At 42.6% G+C, this 209-nt stretch overlaps 1 protein-coding gene across 1 annotated transcript in view; it reads left to right on the top strand.

The window, feature by feature from the left end:
• The first annotated feature begins 132 nt into the window (after window positions 1–132).
• Window positions 133–209, top strand: part of LOC119588748 — a 12272-nt gene continuing 12195 nt past the window's right edge. Inside the window, exon 1 of the mRNA XM_037937387.1 lies at window positions 133–155. The gene's annotated coding sequence lies outside the window, so the exon portion shown is untranslated. The remainder of the gene's footprint in view (window positions 156–209) is intronic.

Below are 209 nucleotides of genomic sequence, written 5' to 3'. Positions count from 1 at the left end.
CCATAACACGTAAACTTCATCATGCGAAAGGAACAGCTGTTTTATCACAGTCGAAACAGCTGATGCCTCCCCCTCCCCCTCCTTGTCTCCCTAAAATCATATATACTGGAAGCCGATGCTATTTACTGCTTTTTGAAATCGGGCTTTTACAGCATGTACGTGTTCAGAACGGTGCAAGTATAGGTTTCCTGTTGGCTAAAAAATACTTT

The sequence above is a fragment of the Penaeus monodon genome, chromosome 24, assembly GCF_015228065.2.
Source record: "Penaeus monodon isolate SGIC_2016 chromosome 24, NSTDA_Pmon_1, whole genome shotgun sequence".
Lineage (NCBI taxonomy): Eukaryota > Metazoa > Arthropoda > Malacostraca > Decapoda > Penaeidae > Penaeus > Penaeus monodon.
The sequence above is the reverse complement of the archived record's forward strand: the minus strand, read 5'-3'. Positions and strand labels throughout refer to the sequence as shown.